The sequence below is a fragment of the Crocodylus porosus genome, unplaced genomic scaffold, assembly GCF_001723895.1.
Source record: "Crocodylus porosus isolate Cpor-Errol unplaced genomic scaffold, CroPor_comp1, whole genome shotgun sequence".
NCBI classification, from domain to species: domain Eukaryota; kingdom Metazoa; phylum Chordata; order Crocodylia; family Crocodylidae; genus Crocodylus; species Crocodylus porosus.
In genome coordinates, this window is record NW_017728906.1 from 105,218,706 (window position 1) to 105,227,091 (window position 8,386).

An 8,386-nucleotide genomic window follows, 5' to 3' on the forward strand; every position below is an offset into this window, starting at 1 on the left:
GCCCCTGGAGCACGTGTATAGACACCCTCAGATTGGCAGCAGGATAGTCACATGGGGCACTTTTACATGAGCGCAGAGGCTGCTCTGGCACGCTGGAATTCCAGTGCACTGGTGCAAATTTGATCAATCAAGTCTGCTCAAGTGTGGCAATTGCCACCCTCCAGCAGTCTCCTGCATCTCATATATCAGCAGCCCTGTGCTTTAAAATGGTGGTGGGGGCACTTGATTGAACTAAAGCTCCTCAAACAAGCTTTAGTTCAAGTGCACCCACCACCGTTTTTAAGCATGGGGATGCTGATACAGGAGATGTGGTAGCAATTAGGTGCAGACAATTTGACATTTTTTACCTGATCTGGCCAAAGAAGGCAGTTTATAGCCATGACCAAACAAGTGCATGGCTGCAGACAGCTTAAGAAATGGCCAATCGGGTGAAAATCTGACACCCCCCTCCCCCCCCAATTGCATGACGTATCAGAGAAAGAAGTTTCAAAATGTAGCATCTTTTGTAACTCTGTCTGTGGAGTCTGTGGCTGTTTTCAGAATGGGAGGGAGAAAGGGAGCAGAGGGAGTTCAGTCTGGGTTTTTTTCAGCCCCCGTGGAGGGTGGGGTGGGTATATTGGGACTCCTTTTCATCCACCCCACCTTTCAGCACCATGTGGGGAGCCCCAAGAATGAGCTTCCTCTACTGCCTTTCCCCCTCCCATTCTGAAAACAGACAGCATAGGCAGAGAGCCCTGGCCATTACTGTGGGAACCCGGCTGCAGGCTCCCAGTCCCCAGGGAGATTCCCCTCCCCCTGGAGCCAACAGTGAATGTCTGTTTGGTTTGGGGTAACGCTACAACTCAGAGCACTTTGCAGAAATCATCCTGAGTTCTAGCTGGGAGATATATTTCTGCTGCCCCCCCTAATTAGAGTGATTCTCCGAGCTGCTTTAACTAAAGCCCTCCCCACCTGAACCAAGGGGCAGACTGGGAGAAAATTCTGTGACAAACATGCCTCTGAAAGTCTCTCCAGTCTTCTTAAGAGACTTCCCTACATCGCATCTGCCAGAGGGAAATTTTGAAAGCATTTCCATTGTTGCTACAATGGTTCAATGCACCCCCATTAGACCTGAGAAGGATTAGATGATGTGCTGACCCTGTGGTGCTGGTAGATGCCAGAAACCTACCTTAACTAGGGTTGAAGGGCATCTTTCCTGCCTCCCCCTTGGAGCAGACACAAAGGCTTGAGAGGGAAAGACTGCCTCAACACTATCTCGCTACACTATTGTTTTGGGAACAGCCCTCCAGTGAAGCCAAATAGGCCAGTTCTGTTTGAATTATCAGATTTATTAAATGTAAATTAAAGTTATTAACTATACCCTCCAAAATTCTAGATGGAAATTCATGACTGCAGGACATACAGAAGACATTTAATACAGAGGACACTTAATATTCAATGGGCAGTTAGAATTAATATACAAAGTGAGAAAGGGAAATAATAAGAGTGGGCTGATTCAGTTGACCAGAATGGAAACATTTCTACTTTTGTATGCTGTATTTTTCTCAGATCCCTCAGAATACAACTAAACAGAGAATCTTGACAAAAATATTATTTCCGGTTGACAGAGCTTTAGCAAAAAAGGTTTCCTAATTCTAGCAAAACCCCAGCTAACACAGAGTGAAATGGAAAGACAGTGGGATTGCTGCCACTTAAGTTAACTGACACAATATTTTGGCTGTATAGTGTTCTTTTCAGCTCTCTCAGTAATCTCCAGGTAGGCCACCTGGCCTCAACATTATTATTATTTTTTAGACCCTATTTTGGACATGGAAATAGGACTCATGAGCACCATTACATTTGTACGTGTTTCGAAAGCACATACCTGAGAGGTACAGAGTTGCTTCTGTGGTTTGCTTAATGCAGGTCAGACTTTGGTCTTATTATGTGCTGCAGCATGTCTATAAAAAGCTAAGCCTGACTCCATGACTATGCACTGCAATGGGGTATCCAGAGGGGGAAGCTTCCTCAGACACAAATTGCATAGTGCTTGCATTGCACCCACTCTAGACGATGCAGCCCACAGGCTCACAGCTTGGAGGCTGAGAATGACACTAGAGAGGCCTTGTGCATAACTAGAAGGAGTGCTAGTATGCAATTCAGGACCTTAAAGGGGTCACCTGCCACTTACTTCAAGGGCTAGTTTCTGCACAGTGCTACCACTCCAGCAAAGAGACCAGCAGAGGGTAGGTCTCCTTCAGCACAAGAGTGCTTCCTTCTGTGTTTCCCCCTTCTCCACACTCATAAGCCAACTTATTATTACAGAAATCTTCATAGAGTCATCCTATTTCTCCTCTCTGCTTGTGTATCAGCTCCAGGATGTCAGTGATGAGGAAGAAGGATTAGAATCTACAGAGTCCCTGCTGGAGAGGGTGGCAAGGAAATAATTTGCACAAGTTCTTGATCTTCTTGTAAGCTTCTACAAGTCTAAACTGCTAAGCAGATGAAGAATCTTTTGTCCTCAAGAGCTGACATAACTGTCTGCAGGATTGGTCAGGCCAGGGTGGAAATCCACATTAATTGGGAGTAATGGAATTAATATATCTCTTCCCACTGCATAAATGAGATTCAGAATTTACCACTACATCTTTCTTTCCATCAGAGAACATCTACCACCTGCGCTACAGAACACCTTTTTATTCTCTCCTCCAAATGATATTTTATTTAATAACAATGACTATATGTTTAACATTAGATTACTAGCATTTTTCTTATTATTTCTTCCATGGTGCATTGGCAGGATTTTTAAGAAAATAATAATGCCCTAAAAATCCTAATGTTCTATGTTAATTGACTTTAGATACCTAATTTGTACCTGTTAGGAGCTGAACATAGCAAACCTCCCTCCCCCAACCTGCCCCTCCCCAACCCCCCCAAACAAACAAACCAAATTTCATGCAAATCACTGAACTCACTAATTTGAACCTATAAGGAATATGCATTAGCTATTTACATAAATGACAGCAAATGCCCCGATTACCGGAGCTTAAACCTGACAAAGCTGCAGCCTAGCACTAGCTTTTGGAACACAGGCATCCTCATGCTACTGGTATCTCCCTGGGCTGCTGTCCAGGTAACTGGCCGGTCCTTGAAAGTCTGCCTCTGGCTGAGGTTTATCCTGGACTGAATCTGGTTGCTTCCTGACACTAGTTAGGAGATGATCCAGCTGGATTGCCAGCCTCTAGCCAGATGCCGAGCTCTGACCCTTTTGGTCCTTGGCTGACCCTTTTGGTCCTTGGCCCTTTGGTCAGGCCCTTGGTGGAGAGGTGCTCCCTGATGCTTTCTAGTCAAGCCCTGCAGGACAATGTGGCATATCTTACCTTTGAGTGAGCTACAAAGCCACGGGTAGGATTGGAAGACTATTAAAGGGTTCTGGAGGACTACTGTCAGATCAACTTAACAATACCAGAACAGCATAGAGCATTTCCTCAGTTCTCTAGATCACAACAGCAATGCTTCTAGACTGGAGCCTTTCAAGAAAACAGTGTTGATCAGAGCAGGCCTGTAGGCTGACTGAGCCAAGGAACAGGCTGGGGGCCACTGTGTGCAGGCTTACCTGAGACGCGCACACACACCTCACTAAATGGGCTAATAATGTAGGAGCCCTTATCTGGAGAGGTGGTGGAACTGGGTGTCAGAGATATACAGCATGCTTACATTGTGTTCCTGGGGAACTCTTGGGTAAGCCCCACTCCTATGACATTCAGTGGAAATATTTTTATTGCCTTCAGGTGCCAATTGGATCAGGCCCAAATACATGTCCTACAATACACTTTGTTTCCAAGATACAGTAGCCTGGGTTAGGCTTTTTTTAAACAAAGACTATTTTGACAGGGCCATTGTCAGCAATTCCTTTGCCGACGAGATACCGTGTAAATAAAAGGATTTCAGGCAGCCATAAAAGCTACTGCATACTTTGTCAAATCATTTGACTTCATACAGCATTTGCATGCCAAAGGCTTCTAAGAACATCATACATACATGGAAAAATACATACATTTTTTCCATTTTACCTTTTGGAACCTGAAGTACTTGACCAAGTTACAGCTCTGAATTGTGAATTACTTAACTCTAAATAACCGTTACTTTTTATGCGATGTTGTAACGCAGCGCGTAATTCTTTATTCCTTGGTTGACCAGTCAGGTACCCTTAAAATATTTACAACTTATTATTCAATGTAAACAACTAATTGACCTACTCTTATCTTTATGTATTGTCATTTTGATGGATCTTATTTAAAAACCCTGGGGAATTGAAAAAAGACACCATTACTGAAATTACACTATGGTGCATTTTCAACTCAAATTGAACAAGAATTCTCAATTTAGATAGCTTTTAAATATTGTACTTTCTTATTACACATTAACAGCAAATAGCATACATTGTTTTTAATATACTAATGGGTCACACATATTAGTCATTTGTGAATTGGAAAATTAATCAACATAACAAAGTGTCAGTTAGTTACATTAGAAGGGGGGGATTTTTAGTACAGCTTACTTGTAGCTTTTACGATTACCTCTATCCTATACTGTATACTTCTCCAGCCAGTTTTTGTCCGCAATTAATCTGGATTTGTAACACTGAATCTCCGTTTAATGCATAGTTAAACTTTTGATTCAAATCAGTGAAAGAGAGCAGAATTTGGCTCACTGAATGACACAAGTGTAGATTTTGAAATATAAAATTCCTGGTGCATTTCCTCAGCAACATATATTAAGTATCCTAAATTTGATTTTTTTTTTTTTGCTGGATTTGATCTTTTCTTATATATTTCTAAATAATCTGGACTACCCAAATCTCTTAAATTCTCTCAGGACACTATAGAAGTGTCTAAAATTCCCTGGTGCCCACCTATAATTTCTACCTCAGTTGTCTCATGCAGGGACTATTATGTCAAAGCATTTCAAGCTCCAAAATATAATAGCCAGGGTTCAGGCTTTCCTCGAATGAAGATTACTATGACTCCTATATCTATCAAATTGTGATAAATTCTGAGAGCTGATCCTACTTTAATGCAAACTATTGGTGACTAAAGCCATCAGGCTTTGAAAGTAATTAATAACAAACTGTGATCCCAGAGGCTGAAGACAAATATTTTATCTGCAAGAAACTTGCCACTTAAATCTCTTTCATTTATTTTTTTCCAGGCTCTCAATCTTGATTAATAACAAAACAAAACACAAAGAAGACCCAACAATACAAATGAGAGCTAAGTATTTGCTCCTAGTGGCACAAAAAGTTTTAATTTAATAAAAGAAATAGAAAAGCAGGGAGCTTACTTCATTTTTTTGGCATTTTCTAAAAGCAATATAGACAATTTAGTGCAGTGGGAAGAATTATTATTGAAATTTTAACATCTGTCTGGAACAGACAACATGAGACTATTCCTGAGAGACACCTTAGCTTTCGAAAAATTAAGCAATCAGACTGTCCTGGATTTTCTCACTGACATATTTATAATACTGTAAAGCCAACTCAGTTAAGGAGTCCACAGAAAACATTGCTCTACAGGCAGAAACCTATTACTAATTTTTTTCTTACAAAAGTCAAACAGAATTTTAATGCTAAGAAATACAGCAGATCAAAAATTAATATGCTTACCTATTTTTGATAAAATTTATAGACAAAATATAACATGAAAACTGGCTAAGAAAAAAAAAGCAGATCCATATAAATCCGTATCTACTAAATTTATATCAAATACAGTTATCATGCTTACCATCTAATTAGAAAATATTTAATATAGTAACTTTATTATAAAGTGTGGATACAACTATTTGATTGCAATTCACCATTTGAAAAACTCTTCTAGAGAAGTAATGCTTGAATGCTGACCTCTTAAATGGAAAGAAAATCTAATGTGACTTTTCATATTTTATGCTACTAGTTTTGTAATTACAGTTTATTCCTCCTTTCTCACCCGTTCATATTACAGGTGTACTCCTTGGATAAGACATTAAGTTCATATTGATTTGCCATACAAGTCGTAAACTTACACAGCATTCTGCCGCGTCTATCATTTTAATATTTTGATCCTGCATCTGCTTTTTATTTTCCTTGGAAAATATTTTCCAACTTGTATATTTCTATTGGCACTGAAAACACACAGATGAATATAGGAATGCATTTTATAAGAGATCCAGGTTGTGGGAATCAGAACAAAGTGAGCAAATATGCATGCATTTTCTCTCTCTGCATTACTTACATCATTAAATATCTACAGTACGCATAAAGGGAACAAAACAAAGAAATGCAGAAAAATAATGTAATGATAGTGACCTTGAAACAAGCATTCAGGCTAGCACCCAGGTATCATAGTGATGGGCATGTTAGAAACATCTAGGTACTATAGACAGGCTATAGTAACCTTGCTTAGCAAAGGGCAAACTAATAACTGATACCTTGTAATAGCCGTACTCTAAGGTGAATGTACAAATGAACTGTAATTCTGCAATGTATTGTTTAGAATTTCTCGTATGCAGCCTTTATAGGTTTAGAAACATTTATAAACTGGGAAGTTATAATTTCCATTGTATCGCTATACATAAGAAAGCAAAGAAATTCATTGTGAATATTTATATTCTACTAATGAAAAGTGCAAACCTACATAAAATCTTGTCTGTTTAGATTCATTAATTGTTTTTCACTGAAATTTAGTATAAGCACACTTAAACATTTCTGTTTGTATGCACCTAACTGTTCTGGACAGTAAAACTTCTTTGGCTTTTCAGCAATATTGAGCTTGGCTGTAACTAAGATAAACATATTTAGTTGCAACTTTTTTCTTTCAAAAAGAGGCAAACTGGATTATAGCAAATAACCTTTAAGATAATTAACTGACAATGCTGCAACTAGCATAAAATCTTCCTTCAGGCGACCCCTAATTTAAGTATTACTGGCACAAAGTGGAGACAGATTGTGCATCACCACCGCAATATTTACATAGCAGAAACCCACAGAGCAGGAAACGTGAGACTCAATGATGCACTAAATTAGGAACAATCATATTCTAGTGTTAATTTGTGTTCTACTCCATCCAAATTTCAGGTCCAGAAATTGGTACAAATACATATAAAACATTCCCGCTTTTTAATGATTAAGAACTAGGATATTCAAATGGTTACGTACATCAGCAAATTTGCTCGTATGTCAATGTTTGCATATCAGACCCGAAAACTAAAGATATTATGGCTATTCTTTAAAAAATGAAGACTCTAAACTATTTCTTTCTTTCCATACATAATACTATCATAAATAGACTGTTTTTTTTTCCTTCTGTTTTGCCTGCCCTTTGATTGCAAATATTTTCATACGACAATATCATTGTGATTCTAGGAAATAATATAAAGATCATTTTAATTTCTTAATCCCGAATATCTATTTATTCAAAGGACTACAGTTAAGAGAGAAGGGAGAAAAAAGAAAGTCATGGAATTTGTAAATGGATTTGTGAAGTGCCACGCTTATAGGAAATATACTGGTAGTATTTTAGCTTGAAATATATTTTAGTAATATAATCAATTACTCTGTACTTTTAATTATAAAAGGCAGACACTCCCTCTCCTCCTGAATTTAAAAAAAAGCATTTTAGTTTGGCTTCTATATACAATATTAACAAAATATTTACCTTTCCTAAATGCTGATGCTCTTCAAAAGCAGAAATCAATTCTTGTGCCCAGTTTATTTTTTCAGGGCTTGGAGAGAACTGCTCCTGAACAACAGCAATTTGGTTAGGGTGAATCACCTGCTTACCTACAAGGAAGATTAATAACACCAGAATCATTCACTGACAAACAGATGTTCAAACAAAATGTTCCAACCACTTGAGGCTCTCAAATGCCTTACAGATTATATTACTTAACTACTTATTTTGCTAGATTTTTTTTACATTTTTAAACTGAACAACATGCAGAAAACCTGACGGATTTTATATGAACAAATATAACCAAGCAATAGTTGTATTTAATAACATTTGGAAAAGAAAAAAAAAAGAACATAAGTCTTCCCACCCATTTCAATCCATTCATTTTTCTTTTGTCATTTCAGGTGCGTTTCTTAGACAAATCCAGTCAATAACAATTGAAGTACTAAATATATACATATATATATATATGAATTGTAAGTGTATAAATAATGGTAGCAGCAACTCATTAGTACAGTTTTAATGAAAATTATATTTAAAGAATAAAGTACATATTATTTTTGATAACTTTTCTTAATTATACAAGTGTTATTCTCTAGAGCCCCATGGTTTGTTTACCAATTAACACTATTCAGAATTTTTTTATGTACTAGTTGTGCTGGCTAGTTAGTAGGTGGTAAGTTTATACTACTTTTCTCATA

The 8,386-nt window shown here is 37.9% G+C and overlaps 1 protein-coding gene across 1 annotated transcript in view; it reads right to left on the reverse strand.

Annotated features, from left to right (window-relative positions):
* Positions 1–8,386, reverse strand: part of CLYBL (citrate lyase beta like) — a 273,137-nt gene that overhangs the window by 12,383 nt on the left and 252,368 nt on the right. The gene's annotated exons all lie outside the window — the stretch shown is intronic.